Here is a 16,184-nt window from a genome sequence, read left to right on the forward strand (position 1 = left end):
GATTTTAGAGGGGTACAGACACATCCCACCATCTCATCTTCACAAACTCCAACCATCTCTTCAACACACAAGGGGCTGTTTGCAAGGAGAATAACCTGCAGAAAGCTACATAACCATATCTACACAAATAGCCCACATTTGATGCTAAATAGCAGCTACTGTAGAGCAAACTGGGTGGGACAAATGAGTTTTAGACATATATACAGGTTATATTTGTGTTTGGAAGCAAATTAGACTGGACCACAAAGCGTACTGGCTTCCCATTCATGATAAAATGGAAAATTAAAAAAGAATATATCTACAAAACACATTTTTGTCATTGTTAAAATATATATGTATATTTTAATATATAATGTGTCCTATATGTGTCTACAGCGCCAAGGGATACAAAAAACTACTACTACGTTTATTTTCACGGGGGCTTTATTATATCATGGGTTTAAGCAACGTTGTCATTCTTAGCAGCTAGGAAAATCTGCTAGATACTAGTAATGTTAGTTAGTAATGTTAATTAGTGTGACATCAAAGATATCACAGACTGTAGTTCAACATGTGTAAAAACCACAATGTCTTATCAATTTAAGCTATACGTTGTTTAAGGACTAATATATACACATATATATATATATATATATATATATATATATATATATATATATATATACACACACACACAAATTTCCTCACATGTTAATCAGTATCTCTGCCTGTGTTGGTCATGATGAAAGTAAAATGTGCTTTGTAAATATGTTATTTTCCTTTCCTGATTAATTATTACTAGGTTATTATTAGATATTACTTTATCATTGCCGTATAAGTAAAAATGCCCCAAAAAGATACAAAGAATGATAAAGAACATTTTTTACTAGACACGCTCTAGGGAAAAGGTTAGATTTTTGCCACCTCATTCATTAAAGTAAAATTTTCTAATCAGACGCAAAGCATATGATGTACCGGTTTACTGAACAGTAGTCGCTTGATGTCTGGGAAGCTGTTGTGCAGCCCCCAGTCGTTCTTATTGACAGGGCTATTACTATTTGATGATGTCATTCTTCAGGCCACCCCCTCTTGTCTGAGTGGTGGGAATCTCCCACAGATTTGGATGCTTGTCTCTCATCTCAGAGCTGCAGAGCTTTCAGTTTATCTAGTCACCCCTCTGGCTGAGCGGGTTAGCCTCTGTGGTGCTAGCGTGCGGCAGGCTGAGTAAAGAATACAGGAACCACTGAGCAAAATAAGAGACATGCTCCTTCTGACTGGTTTGCTTTGAAAAGCACTCAAATTGAAGCTGTGACTGTCTTACTTTAGCCAGCTGAGGAGAGTTTGTGGACATGTATTTAGCTCTATGTGGGGATCAGTTGTTTCTGTGCTAATAGGAATGCATCATGTTTGACATTGTGTAGACTTGTATTTGAAAACAAAAAGATTTAAAGTTAGAATTAGGTGTAGGTATAATTACAATAACACAGATCACAGTGGAAATACCGCACAAAAATAGTACCACAAGACTCCTTCTACTGTTTTCTCTTTCGGTTGAACTGAAGTTAATCTGGAGAGATGGAGAGAATGGGAAGATGACTCTAAATATGTCTCGTAGACAGTGTGAAGATGTGTTTACTCAAGGAAACAAGACTTTCATTCAGCACACAACTCTATTTTTTTCTCTGACTCCCGCACTGCTCGTTCTTCTGCTCCAGCTGCCGGGATGTGGGGCTGGCTAGAGTGAAGGCGAAAGAGAATAAAAAAGGTTTGCGAGAGAAAGAGAAGTGATTTGTGGCAAGAGAGAGAGAGAGAGAGAGAGGTCGATGTGGTGCTGCTTTGAAGTTGAATGAATTAGCGTGTGTGTGTGTGTGTGTGTGTGTGCGCGCTTGTTTGTGTGTAAATCCCAAAAGCTAAGGAGGGGGGAGTTTAGTTCTTTGAAAAAGGGAACAGAAGCAAAGAGTGAAAGAGACAGTGAAGGCTATGGCCAAGGGACTGATGGACAGAGAGAAAGAGTAAGAGGTTTGAAGGCATCTCACTGGAGTTTAGAGCTGACTGACAAAAATCCTGCATCATTCCTCAAATTATCACTGCACCTCATATGTTTTCATCTCTTCACTGCTCCCTATGCTCCTCTCTTCCTGCTACCATCTTTGACCCTGCCAGAACTAATGGCGTGTGATTTACATCCCAGTTCCATTTAAGAAGAATGAAACCAATGTCAGACTGAGCTATGTGCTTTAAATTCTCTTTTTGTCCCCTCTTTTTCCCTTGTTTCTTCCTTTTAATTTTCCTCCCACACATTCTTTTACGACCCCCACACTGTCCCTCCTTCTCTCCTTCCATCCCTCCCTCGGGTTTTCACTCTCTCTCTTACATACAGCATTCCTATATCCCACAAAAGGCTAAGTGTATGTATGGAGGCCCTCTTCCCCCTGGCCACATGACTGCCTGATACCGAAAATAGGGCCCGGCCCGGATCATGGGGCCGCCTTGTCTCTCTCTCGATCCTGCTCTAAATCCCACTTCTCCTGTCTACTCGGGGAAATTTGACCATATTTACCCTCGAATAAATCACACCCAGTCAAAATGTCAGCTTTGTACTTTATGGGTAAGTTTGCTGAAATAAGTGTGCATCATATTAAATCTATATTTGTCATCCGGACTGATTTAACAAGCCCTGGTTCGTGCGAGTGTGTGAGAGAGAATTTAAGGTCCTTGTTAGAGTCGTGTTCTTGGCACACACTGAGAGAGGTTACTACAGTTTGTGGAGACATTAGCATCTAACCACATGGTACCGGGCCATTGAAAATAACTGTGAGTGCATTCTAACTGCCCCCTCACCAACATACTGCACACACACCCTGAAGAGTGTCTGCAGATCAACCTGCAGATAGATCTAACTCCAGACTGCATAAATATGTTTTTTTTTTTTTTTCCAGATATATTAGAGTCAGGAATAGCAGATTTTTTTTCTTGCCTTCCAGGCAAGACTTATAGGTTGGTGAATCTATAAATAATATAACAAAGAGAATGAATGTTGCACATGTACTTGACGCATGCCTTGAGTATTGATCATGTATCTTTGTTATTTTTTTGGGAGGATTGAGTGGGGAGGGGGTTGCTCCATATGTGGGACATGTTTCCTTCAGATTTATTACACGCAGACAAATGGTGTTTGTTTTTGCAGGGTCTGTTCCTGTGGCCCTGCTCCAGACTCGGTGAAACACCTCAGAGACAGTGGCTTTATGTAGTCTCGTATAGAAACAAGTGTGTAGATCCATCTGTTAAACACAACAAGCTGGATTAGGAAATCCAGAACTCGGATTTTCACTGGGAGTTTCATTTTCAGGGATGAACATATTCTGTAAAGTTGTCTCGTGAGAGCATCCTATTTTAAAATAATACAAATAATGAGACTAATGTTGTTCCTAATATGCTAATAATGTTTCATCGAATTAAAGAATTGCCACATGGGGAAAGAATATAACTTTTCTTGCTCAAGTCTGTGGAGAAACCGAGAAAAAAAAATACACCTTCTTGGTGTAGCCTTATCACGACAGAACGTTAGATCCCACATGTCACTTCAAAAGGTGTGGAATTTGGGTGTGTGTGTGTCTTTTCCAGTGCCGTGATCTCTTGGGTGCCTCAAACAGCTGCATAAACAGCTCTAAATCCTGGGCAGCCTCTCGGCCCGGCTGGGGGTCACTGTAAGGTCCGTCTCTTCTTTCCTTTTCCCTTCCTCCACAAATTTTCTCTGCTAGTTCTCAGCTTGCTGTATTTCTTAGTCACTCTTTCTTTGTCTCTCCTCTGAATTTCTGTAGGCTTTACACTGTAAGAATAGTAAAACAAAGACTGATAATGAGAACAACCTGAACTGAATTAGAAATTGGTACAAATTCAAACAGTTGAGGGTGGGTTTTATTAAGTCTTATACAAATTAAGTAAGAAAGGGTGCAACCCTCACCTTGATCTTAATCTTTTTTATGCAAATTGAGTTCTGTAATTGTTACACATTTGCAAGTATAAGAACAGGTGGATAAGAGAGATAAATTTGCATGCTCCTTGTCAGGCAGGTATCTTTACAATATCTTTTAACAATATTAGTTTCTGCATTGAAACTGGAGGCATGGGTGGCTCCTGGGACAGTGTGAGCTAAAATCCTGATTCATGACTCAAGAATTCAGTGCAAAAATAAATTCACAGGAACTTTCCATCATGCATTCCTGTAAGGAGTTTCCAAATAGTTGTTTTACCTCATTCTCATCCATGCCTTTTGACAAAACAAATAAACTTCTGAGTGATGTGGGTCTATTGTACGTTTATGTTATACTCTGGAGCTGTCTCCCTAGTGATGGATCTGTTGTTTAGCAGCCCGAGGCAGTTTCCTCTCCACAGACGGGTGAGAAAAGGTTCTGCTCTCGAAGGGCTATTTCAATCCCGTCCTGCATGTATGCAGGTTTGGGGTTTGGGAGGGGGCTCTTAGGGCCTTATTGCAATACATGGTGAGGGTGGAATGAGTGTTATTGCAAGAATGCAGAGCAGCCCGCCACATCATGTGAGCCACACAGACCAGGGGAACCCCCTTACAAACTCTTACAAGGCGTCTTCAAACGCTAACAGAGCATTCATTTTGAGCTATCTGGCGACTGATCAGGGGGCCTCCGGAGAATGTTTTAGAATTAGGAATTGGACTGGGACGCTGATCTTCAGCGAGAGCAAAAGGTTCATTTATTCCCACAGTTTGTAAAGAATTGGCTACCTTGGCATGCTGGAGCAAGGTGTCTGATCTCAGTTTATCTGATGGCACCGATCTGATTATGCAGTGTTTGTTGAGAACAGCACCACTTTGCTTGCTATTCTTACTCGTGTGTCCTCTTGGCTCTCAGCATAGCCTGCAGTGTTTGCGTTTAGCAGATCAGCATGCTCACCTATCTGACAGATCAGCAGGGAATAGCGGTGAACTGCAGCAGTGCTGGCAGGGATTTTTTTTTTAACCATTGGTGTCTACAAGAGAAGAAACACAGGAGTGTTTGCATTGCTCTAGAGCCCTCCTCAAGGTACCCTGCTGGATCAACAGAGAAACAAGACCCCTGGCTCGGAGCTCTTGACCCCGCTCTGGCTCCTGCCTGGCTGAATCTGAGGCTGCCCGCTGGAGTTTTAGCTGTCAGCAAGATACTATCTAACAGGCTGCTTTTTGAAAGAAGGGCTTGAAACAGCTCTGAGACATTCGGGAAATGTGCACTGAACTCCATGGGACATGGCAGCCATGACGGGAATGCTTAATTGTTGCTGAGTGATTTTTTTTTTCTCTTGCAGCTGAACAAAGTTCAGTCATTGCAGCCAATTTCCTGTCAGAATCTGTTTTCTTTTTGTTATTTCGCACCACTGTCCTCTCGCAGCACCATTTCTCTATCTCTCTGTAACTTTCCCCCTCCTTCATCCTTTCTTTCTCACACTCCTATATGTATTTACTGTCACTCCACACCATTTGGCCATTTTGTCTCCAGTTTAGTGGCTCATCAAATCAACACCTTGCTTCCTGAGATTTTGACTTTAGCCAGGCTTTTGTGCAAAACCCTCACAACCATTCCCCGTACAATGCCATCGATTTTCAGCTAAGTACCCCATATCAAAGCTGCGACAGGCTTGTGTTCTGTATCGTGTGTTTCATGGTTAAAAAAAAAAAAGAAACCCCAAACTGTCGGCTGTCGCAGCAAAACAAGAAGCAGCAGGAAATTTGGAGAAATAAAGCAGGAATCTCTTAATCTCTTGTCCAAGTAAGAGGGGATTAAAATGCCCCCCAGGGCCTCACAGCGGGGCCTCCCCCATCACCCCCCTAAAATCAGGCTCAATGGCACGCCAGGCTGAACACGACCCCGCTGGCCTCTGCTGGCCCGGCCCCGCTCTTTGGAGCAGGTCCTGAGCCCTGTCAGTTCACCCTATTGTGGCTCGAATTAACCCCCTCTGCATCTCAAAGACCCTCCTTTTCCTCTACTGCATTCTGCCCCCACTCCCAGTTTCTCCAGCTCGCTCAACCCCCTGATTAGCCTCACACACCCCCATCTTCTTCACCCTAAATGTGTCCTAACCACTGTTGCTTCTCACCAGCTGCTGTTTAGTCACCAACTACATTTGCTACACATTAAACATTCCTCAGCAGGAATGTTTAGCGATGGTCCCTCACAGCTTCAGGGTCCTGAGCTCGGGTTACTGTGAGGAGTTTCGCATGTTCTTCTCATTTTGATGTGGGTTTATTCCGGGTTCTCCTGTTTTATCCCAACTCCTAAAAACATGACAGTAGGTAGATTCCTGGCTCAAAATTGATCCTAGTTGTGAATGACTGGCATCTCATCCGGGGTGTATTCCCGTCTTGTGCCCAGAGTTCCTGGAATAAGCTCGGGATCCACAGCAACTCCAGGATAAAGCGGTTACTGAAGACGAATGAATGAATAAACATTCCTCAGTTCTGAGGCATGACATATTATAATACACATACCACAGTACTTGAATAGTAGCATGTATGATATGCCATGTTTGAGTGGATTAGGCCCTTTCTGCCAAGTCTTTAAACTAGCTTTTAAAAGCCTTTCATGTCCCTTATGACATATTGTCTGAAATGAAATTAAACAAGAACTCACTACCTTTAGACAGACTTTTGGTATTGTTAAGAGTTGGGAAATGTATCACTTCTTGCAAGCCCATCCATCAGTATTCTTTCAGATTATTTCTTACTCACTTCCACTACTCTCTCCTCAGATCCATTATGCCACAGCAAGGACATGTGATTTTATTTTCCTTTGTTTGTTTATTGATTTCTCTCCATTATTACATTCGGACATAACAGTGAGTTGGGTGAGAAAGGGAGATAGCATAGACTTTGTAAACACAGATTGTGAAATATCTCTGTGTGAGGAGTTTCCTTAGAAAATGTCCTCCTTTATAACAAGGAGTGGGAATAAACTAAATATAATCAACATACCATGGTGAAAAGCTACAGCTGGAAAGGCACCTCAGCATTTATATTCTACTTTTAGTCCAGCAGTCACTAATTTCAGAGTCTCAAGTTTTTCTAATATGCCACAAATCTGTTTTTTTTAATCATAATACCCAGAATCATGCATTGATCTCTGTCTCCGGACTGGACAGACACCATAATGGCTTTTATCATAACTAGTATCTTTTTTTTTAATTATTATTATTAATTACCCTGGTCTGTATTTTTCATTCACAATTCAATGTTTTGGTTGCAGTTAAATAAGACAAGGAAAAAGTACAATGAAGCAGTTTGTGATTTATCAGATGGTGATATTTCAGTTGGTGTTGGTGTTGCTCTTCTGACAATTTTTGTTTCAATTACTTCTGCCTTTTTTTAATTATTATTTCCCAATCAAATCATATGACTCTGTCTCAGACCATTACTGGATTTCTTATATACACCACCTTATATACTTGAAACATTTTGGCTACAAACGTAACTATTATCACACGGAAGTTTCATGATAATCATGGAAAAAACCTTTGGGGAACGGGTTTGCCAAGAGAGACATGAGGTTCTCTCTCAACAGCAACATTACACTAATGATTCAGCCCTGCAGCATTAAGATCTCTGAGTGCTTCTTCGAAACATGTCTGAAGACTGGCTCCATGCTCCAGCTGATAGTATCTTTGGGACGATGTGATGGCTGAGAGTTTCTAGTTCCATATGAGGTTAAGAATGGGGCTCATATAGGGCTCTCTAAAGCACTGGGGCTCAGGCATAGCACTTTAAAAGACATTCCTAGGAAGCTTGTGCAAAGCTTGTGTGTTGTGTAAGACAGAGCAGGAGCACTTGATAGCCACTTGGGCAATGCTATGATACAGCAGTAATCCCTCAGCTTTAATACAGGATACAGCCTAGCAAACTGAACTGTCACGTTACTATACAGTATATTACTTTAGTTGGAGTTGAGGTTGTGTTTTGATAGGATTGCTTTGAAGATTATTTATTTTTTCAAAATGTAAAGGAAAAACATAATTACTGTATATATGTGTACATATATATATACAGTAATTATGTGTGTGTGTGTGTGTTTAATTAATATACTAATTTTGAATGTATAATGACATCAATATATTCATTTCAGACAAAGTTTTGTAGTATTACAACCTGGAATTGAAATGGACTTTAAGATCTGAAGGTGCAAAGTATTTTAACTAAACAAAGTAGACATTACTTGGTTTCTTAAGTATTCACCCCTCGGTTGAAGACTTGGTGGAACCACCTTTGGCTGCAATTACAGCTGCAGGTCTTTTGTTATATGTCTCTATCAGCTTTTCACATCTGGATTCTGATATTTTTACCCATTGTTCTTGGCCAATTGTTCAAACCCCATCAGATTGGAGACCACTGAGCGACAATTTTGCCGCAGTTTCTGAAATAGATTGAGATCTGGGCTTTGACTGGGCCATTCTAATTCATTCAGTTTCCTGGTTTTGAACCGCTCTATTGTAGGTATAGCAGTATGTTTATAGTCATTGTCCTGCTGTAAGGTGATCCTCTGTCCTGATCTCAAGTCTCTTGCAGACTACACTGGAAAAAATGCTCACTGTATTTACTTAATTCAAATGGATACATCGGGTCTATGTGATTGAATTGAGTTACATAAATACAATTTGTTTTTTTTCCATCCAAAATGATTTGATCATTTAAACAATTACTAGGTGAATTGATCACATTCACTCTACATAATTGAACCAATCAGAAACTTGTTTAAATTAAATTTAGTATAAGCAATTAAATTACATTTTGATGAGAAATTTTTATGCCAACTATGCATAATATGTTCTTTTAAATCTGAATGACTGCATATTCCCTTTTTTCAGTGTTTTTTCAGGTGTTATTCTAGGATTGCCCTGTATTTGCTTCCTCCAGCTTGCCCTCATCCCTGACCAGTTTCCCAGTCCCTGCCATTGAAGAGGATCACCACAATCTGATGCTACCACCACCATGCTTCACTGTGCGGATGGTGTCCTCAAGGTGATGAGCAGTGTTGGGTTTCTGTCAAACATAGCTCTTTGTGCCAAGGTCAAAAAGTTCAATTTTGATCTCATCTGACTATGTTTGTTGAGTCTCCAACATGCATAATGGCAAACTTTTATGTTTTTTTCCCCTTTACTCACCACTCTTCCATAAAGAACAGTTTCATGTGTTGGGGCCAAGTCTTGGGGCTATGGTTGTCCTATGAAATGGGCTGTGGATATCTTCAGCACATTCAGAGTTACCCTTCGCCTCTTTATTGCTTCTCTGAATAATACCCTCCTTACCTGGTCATTGACCAGTTGTTAAATGGCTGTTCTAAATTGTTACCACTTTAAAATGTATTCCCTTGTGTTCCATGGGATGTTCAATGTTTGGGATATTTTTTAATAGCCAAACCCTTATACTTCTATATCCTATACAGATTTTTAATAACTTATGTTTCACAATACAACGTTTTATACACCTCAAATTCTGGCTTCAAGCCCTTAGCAGATTATTACAGTTTTTTTGGTGACGCAAAGGAAAGAACATAGCCGCACTCTCTGCACAGTGGCACTGAAGTAATTAAAAAGATTTTCATAGCACACACATTCCTTTGTGCATAACCATAAAAGAACAGTATCAACTTTTCATTATGCCAAAAGTCAATTAATCTGTCTGGCAAATAATCCCCACAAAAACCATGCACAATTTCAGCTCCTTCTATGTAATCAGATTACCAATCATAGCTTAGTCCCAGTAGCACGGATGAAAGCAGTGGTTAACCTCCTTGCTTAAGCACATTCAGAGGCTCACAATGCCAGCTCGGAGGTCATGTGTACTCGCTAACCTAGTCTCCGAGTGATAAAGCAGCTGTAGTCAAACAGCAAGGCCAGGACTTCATAGTAAAAGCTGAGGATTATGGAGGTTGCATGCTAAGGCATACACCGGGGTGTTAAATTCAGTTTACAGACTGGCTGAGATACTTTCATGTAATAAAAAATGATGATGATATTTATTGTTTGGAATGGTTAATACCATATTGTATGAACTTTCTGTTTCACACTTTCTATACAATGCTTCTGGGCATCTGTGATAAAACACTGTGTGGACAGATTAGAATCATTTGGAGGGAAAAATGCCATAATACAGCTGCTGATGCAGACAATTCACAGTCTCTTCATTAGAGAAAACCATGCACAGTTTCATTAGTCGCTGGTGTTGGTCTTTACAGCAGGAGCAGCACCTTTAAGAAGAATATCTTCTTGCCCACTTGTGTGTTCCCATGAAATTATATCCCTTCAGTATGATATTCCTTCTCTGTGATATGTAATATCTCAAGGACTGTGCATTGCTTGTAGCAAAATGTTACTGCTCACGTACATACACTGTGTAGCTTTCTCATTAGCGCTCTGTTTGATCAGCTGGATTGTCAGACTGCGAGCCAAAGGTCTCATCCAGCTCATCTAAATCCACAACCACCCACTCATACAACACTCCCACCCTCTTGTTTGCTCTATTTATACTTTAAATTTCAAATTCAAGGCATGTGTGTGTGCATGTGTGTAAGCTGGTCACTGTCCCGCTGATATTGGCAGATGAGGATGTAATATACTGCCAGTGTATAGCCAAGGATGGAGAAAAATCCATCACAATATACTGTGATGCATAATACAATATACACAGATGTTAATGAAACAGGTTACATTTTAGTTTATTTATTTGGCTGATGCCTTTACCCAAAGTCACTCACAAATTAGCTGAGTAGTTGAAGGTTAAAGTGCTCTGGAAATCAGATTTGGCCTTTCAGACTTTGTCTTTCAGACAAAAGAATAGTTTTTGATTAGAATAGATAGCCTCATTTTAATTTCATAGTTTGTCACATCCAGGAAAATGATTACAATTTTTTGATGACACATTCCTGTACTAGTCTTGTGCTTGTAGAATTAAATGCTCTCTAGAAAGTATATGTCCCACCCTCATTCTGTGGTTGAGAAAAAAAATATTGTTGGAATTTATTCATTTTGAAAAGGGTGGAATTTTTGCAAGTTTGTGGTTATGTGACAAACTTTTTGGAGGAGTGTTTTTTCCAGCTTGGGGCTGTTCAGTGTGGTAATGTCTCAGATTTCTCAAGAACGTAGTCCTGTCTTTATGCATCATTGAGGCTTCTGCATCAGTAAGAGCCACCTGCTCACAAAACACACCCACCCTCTTCTTCACTCTGTTTATACTTTGAATTCGAAATTCAAGGTGCATTTTTGGCATGCATGCATGTGTGTGTGTGCATGTGTGTGAGCTGGTCACTGTCACTGGGTGCACTGTGTTGCCAGTGTCTACCTAGGAATTGACAAAAATACATCAGAAAGTGTTGTACTGCATAATACAGTATATGTCAATGTAACACAATAAACAACAAAATACTGTTTTGAGGGATATGAGCTTGATAGTGGCACGTCAGTTTATAAGGTTAATGTCAGCACTGTGTTGGATAATGGCTAATGCTAGTTACTCTACAGAAACCAACTATTTATTAGCTGTGATATTTTTCTCCTGTGTGTTGATGAAAGCTTATCATAGCCTATGTACAAGTTTATGAAAGCTTTGCCTGCTAGCTACCATCCAGCTCACTAAGAAAAAAGAATAAAGGACATCAAGTGAAAATTTTTAAACACCAAATGTATAGTAACAACAGTCATGGTTTTTACATCATTAAGTTATTTATTAATCCCTGACAAGTTGTTCTGAGGCACTGTGATACAAAAGCACCTTATAAAAATACAAATAACATGTAGATCTTTTTATACAACTATCAAATCCAAATAACAAAACAATGTTTACTGTTTCATATATTGTACTTTCTTCAAATACATCTAGCAGTAATGTCACCATCCAAGTGTACAGCCAACATTGTGTAGCTCTAATGGGTATGGTGTTTTTTTTTAATTCAGGATGCTACATAATGCTATAGTTTATAACCAATTCTTCACATTATTGTTTTTTTAAGCATTTGGTCAGAACGTGCAGCTCTGTTTCAGATGTGTTTTGTTGCCATATCTGGCATAATCTTTACTCTTTAGTCAGCCAAGATTTCTCTGCTTGTGTATGTAGCCTGGCAGAGTCTCTGAGTGGTTCTCAGTCACTGTGCTTGGGTAGTCTTCCATGCTATACTGAGCCAAAATAGCACTTATTTTTTTCAGTGGTTTCCTATTCTCTCTCTCTCCCTTTCTTTCTCTTTCTCCTTCATACACATACATGCACACACACACGCACACACGCACACGCAAAAGTCACGCAGAGGCCACAAATCATCTGTAATCTTCTTAGTTATTTAACACTAGTGCACATTGTGCTTCATTTTAACATGCTTGAAGGGATTATCATGACTTTATGGTGAACTACAGGTTCACTCTGAGGCCTCGTCCTACAGCTCGCTTTCATCTAATGGGATTATTTAGAGTTCTATACCCGCTTCTATAAATTAACCATTGTTGATTACAAAAATGTTTATGGGAACAACAGTTTAAAGTAGCTTTTTGAACATAAGTTTAAACATACTGTATACTGTATATAGAATGATGAATTGTTTCATTTTTTGTTTTTCTTTATTTATTTTCAACGCTTTTGTCTCAGGTCAACGCGAATGAGATGTCAGTGTCAACCTCACAGTTTGTGTTGTCATGGAGTCATAAGCTACCTCAGGTATTATCCTGGCTAGCTAACCAGTAAACTATTTTGTCTTTGTCACAGTTAGACCCCGGTGGGTTTCAGGGTGTCGTCCTCCAATCTCATGATTGATCCAAACCGGTGAAGCCTACGTATGTCCTGATATCACGATCTGAGCTTCTATATAAAGCTTTCTGATCATCCTGTTTTTTCAATTGGAAGAGGAGGCTATGACCACAATCAGCCATCGAAGAAGAGTTTAAAACCATACAAAAAGAACTCTTGAGTTTGGGGGGTAAATATGAGAAATTTTGATGGTCAACTTTGTGTTATCTTCAATAACCCATAATCCTATTGGGGAATTTCACTGAAATGTGTGTGAACATGTGCATCAACTGCAGTATGATGCAATACGAGATTGCGTTTTCACTTTCATCACTCTGCCAGCCCTTTCTGAGCTGAACTACATCTACATCTCCTTATATTTCATTATCTTCAGCATGTTGGGCTGTTCCCCCTTTTTTCTGTCTCTCTTTCTGTTTTTCTCTCTCTCTCTTTCTTTCTTTTTCTCTCTCATTCTCTCCTAATGAGTGTTTCCTCCAGCTCTGAAAGCCTCCTGCTGAATTGTGACAAAGTGCTTTATAGCCCTGGTTGTAAATACTTACCCACAGTCCCTGTAATGGCTGATGTGAGTGGACAATGTAGTCCCATTTGAGGCCACTGACCTTCCAACCTACACACACACACACACCTATCTTTATTATTTACACTCAGTCTTTTTGCAGCTATAAAAGGTCTGAACTTTTAGCTGTGTCTGAGTGATTTAGAACGGAGCCTCCAGTTTGAGGCTATCAATCAAGGATGAGTCGTCAGTAAAGTTTAGACACTAGACGCTTTGCAGACCTGTCCAAGACCTTTGTCCATTTCCTGCTGTAATTCTCCTTCAATCCAGAAACCTGTTGATGTTGGAAATAAATGAAAGCTTATCTCCTTTATAAAAGCTGCTATGTGTTTTGAGACATGGGGTGGCAAAATAGAGCACACTCAGGTGTGGCACCCTTAAATTGTTTTGCTTATAGAACATAGTAACATTTGCAAAAATTTTCATTTGTTCTTTGGTGTAAAACGAACGACCTAATGACATTAATGACACAAGGAATTGACACAATGTAGTAGCTCATGTGTAGGGATTTGGTTGAAATGCTTTACATCTATGTTTATTCAGTTGGCTGATGCCTTTATCCAAAGTGAGTTTACCTGAGCAGATGAAAGTTAACGTCCCCCTGAAATCAAATTAGGTCTTTCAGAGCTTTTTGCAACACCAATACAAAAGTATTTAGAAAGAACTACAAAATAATAGTTTTTAGAGATATCCTTGTTTTAATTTCATAGTTTGTCACATTGAGGAAAACGATAAAGATTTTGATGACACATTCCTGTACTAGTCTTGCATTCATATAATTAAATGCTCTCTAGAGAGTATCTGGCCCACCCCCATCCTGTGGTTGAGAAATATAATATTGTTGGAATTTATTCATTTTGAAAAGGGTGGAATTTGTGCAAGTTTGTGGTTATGTGACAAACTTTTTGGAGGAGTGTACTTCCAACTTTGGGTTTGTTAAATGTGGTAATGTCTCAAACTTCACGAGAATATGATTCCATCTTTATACACCATTGGGGCTTCTCAATCAGTCAGAGTAAATTATATGTTATCAGGTAGGATAATATTTAAAACTAAGAATAAGCCTACCTTTAAAACTCATCAGATACTTCCTGGTGCTGATCCTCTGTCACCCTCAGCAACACTGACGATCAGCCTCAGCTTAAACATGTACAGCATAACTCCAGAAAACCCACTGAATCTCAAGGATTATCATTCACTTTAAAGTCAAAAGGCGTGGGTGAAGGCAGCAGTGAGGAATCTTCCACAGATGAAAAGGCTTGTCTGTGTTCTCCATATTTCGCTAGTTCGCTAAGCTACTGTCCAGGCATATTGGCAAGCACTTCAACACGCTGTCACTCCCTGTTTCAGAAAGAAATTTGACAATATAGGCTACAGATCACAGTTCTGGAGACATTTCATGGTGTCTTTAAAGGCATTACTTTAAAGCAACAGTGATAGCTTCGTGGTCAACCTCACAACTTTCTAATCAGTAGTCTAGAGCCCTAACCACTGAGTCACCACCACCTGGTTAGTTTTACTGCTTTAAATAAACATGAGCTAGATGTGATTCATTAGATCTGCATGACTTTCCTAAGAGTAATAGACATCTCAGAGAGATTTAATGTTAACACTGGAACTGCAAGACCTACAAATGAGGCTGCACCTCTGTGTTAAGAAGCAACACTCAGCTCTCTTGAGAAACATGGTATTTCCAGAACACTAACACATTTGCCATGTGTCAAAGGGTTCAAGAAAGTTGAAACAGTACAGACTAATTAAAATTCGTCCACATATCTGGATCCTAATATAATGTTATTTGTACATGAATGATTAAAAACCACACGCCTGTCTGAGGTGGTTATATCAGCATTCGCCCTACACTCTTCCAGTTATACCCATTAATCAGTTCAAACAACAGCAATTTTAGTTAATATTGGCTCTGGCTTCTGAATCAGTTGAACATCAAAGAGCTGGCAAGCACGAACCAGTAATCTGCTGCTCGAGTTCAGAAGTGCAAAGATTTCTGCACCTTATTTGCATCACTCCCACAATATCTGAAGACTTAGTCACAGACGCAGGTGGAGTTGCAGCCAGAACTGAATACTTCTCTATACATTGATCGGGGTGACATGATGGTGTAGCGTTCTTTAGGAGAGACCAGAAGGGAGGGATTTCCTTGTGTGGTCTCTTCCTTTCTTGTCTGTTATTTCTCCTTGTTGTTGTTTATACAGTTATGCTTATTTACAGTCCTAGAAACAGATGATGTTGGCTTCTGTTACTCCAGTGGCTACATCCTTGGTGGTTTGGTGGAATTTCTCTTCTTTTTTTTTTGGTGAGGGGTGTATACACCTCAGGCAGTCAGGCTGATCCCCTCCTCCACCCACTGACACACTGAGAAAGGTTATGCTAATGTGTGGGGGAGGGCTGCTGTGTCTGCTAACAGAGAATCCTTCACTCCCCCCCACAGAGGAACCCATCTGCTCCAGCCTGGTGTGAAACACAAAGATAGCACCAACCACTACAGGAATGAAACCTGTTTCCTCTTTTACCTTTGCTCTCCATTTCTGACTTTTGCTTCAGATTCTATCCAAAAATCCAGGTGTATTAAATGGAACCATAGCAAGGTGTTTTAGTTGTGCTGGTTGTACTGACCGAAAGGCATTTCTCCCTCCTTTTAGGTCAAAACTTCTGCTTTTGGTGGTCACTCCCCCACCTCCATTCCATTCCATGAGCCATTCTCACGACAAAAGGGAGTTTTTACCCTCTTTGGTTCACCAGGCTCTGCCATCTCCATCAGAAAGAAGGCTTGTAGTTGACATGCTAATTGCTGGGAAAAAAAGTAAGTGAAGGAATCCATCACAATGAGACACCTCTTCAGTC

The 16,184-nt window shown here is 40.0% G+C and overlaps 1 long non-coding RNA gene across 1 annotated transcript in view; it reads left to right on the forward strand.

Annotated features, from left to right (window-relative positions):
- Window positions 1-16,184, forward strand: part of LOC113525904 (uncharacterized) — a 31,921-nt gene that overhangs the window by 14,146 nt on the left and 1,591 nt on the right. Inside the window, exons 2-3 of the long non-coding RNA XR_004578228.2 lie at window positions 8,842-8,995; window positions 15,983-16,143. This is a non-coding gene — a long non-coding RNA (uncharacterized LOC113525904). The remainder of the gene's footprint in view (window positions 1-8,841; window positions 8,996-15,982; window positions 16,144-16,184) is intronic.

The sequence above is a fragment of the Pangasianodon hypophthalmus genome, chromosome 5 (genome assembly GCF_027358585.1).
Source record: "Pangasianodon hypophthalmus isolate fPanHyp1 chromosome 5, fPanHyp1.pri, whole genome shotgun sequence".
Classification (NCBI taxonomy): domain Eukaryota; kingdom Metazoa; phylum Chordata; class Actinopteri; order Siluriformes; family Pangasiidae; genus Pangasianodon; species Pangasianodon hypophthalmus.